This window comes from Heteronotia binoei, chromosome 2 (genome assembly GCF_032191835.1).
Source record: "Heteronotia binoei isolate CCM8104 ecotype False Entrance Well chromosome 2, APGP_CSIRO_Hbin_v1, whole genome shotgun sequence".
NCBI classification, from domain to species: domain Eukaryota; kingdom Metazoa; phylum Chordata; class Lepidosauria; order Squamata; family Gekkonidae; genus Heteronotia; species Heteronotia binoei.
In genome coordinates this window covers 5753295-5754154 of record NC_083224.1, presented here as the reverse complement: position 1 = coordinate 5754154, position 860 = coordinate 5753295, and positions in this window count along the sequence as shown.

Below are 860 nucleotides of genomic sequence, written 5' to 3'. Positions count from 1 at the left end.
AGAGACGCCCGCCTTTGCTGTGAAACACGCCTGAAGAATTGCCACTCCCTGCTTCGCCTTGAGAATCCTTCGGCTGCGGAAGAAGAAACTTCGGCTTTGCCTCCTCCTGCTTCTTGCAGGGCTGTAGCCTGATCAAATGCCGCGTAGCCAGCCTGACTCTGCCAAGGGAGGATCCCCTCCCCAAACCATACAGCCCCCTGTGTATCAACTTACAATAAAAGGTGTCGCTTGCTCAGCACCCGGTGGTGTGTGTCTCCCTACTTTGGTGGCTTTGGGAAGTGTCCAAAAAATGTAGTGATGCTTTGCCCAAGGCAAAATGCTGCCTTCTTCATTGAATGGTTGTAAGAGGGCATACGAACATCTGGAGGTGCCTTCTACTGAATCAGACCCTCTTTGGTCCATCAAAGTCAGTATTGTCTACTCAGACTGGCAGCGGCTCTCCAGGGTCTCAAGCTGAGGTTTTTCACGCCTACTTGCCTGGACCTTTTTTAGTTGGAGATGCCGGGGATTGAACCTGGGACCTTCTGCTTCCCAAGCAGATGCTCTAGCACTGAGCCACTATCCCTCCCCTAAATATATAAAGCTGCCTTCTACTGCACCAGACCCTCAGTCCATCAAAGTCAGTCTTGTCTACTCAGATTGGCAGCGGCTCTCCAGGGTCTCAAGCTGAGGTTTTTCACGCCTACTTGCCTGGACCTTTTTTAGTTGGAGATGCCGGGGATTGAACCAGTGGGGCCAGGATACTAGAAGCCCTCCCACTGTGCCCCCCGCAAGCACTAAGAATACAGAGCATCACTGCCCCAGACATAAGAACAGAAGAGAAGCCATGTTGGATCAGGCCAGTGGCCCATCCAGTCCAA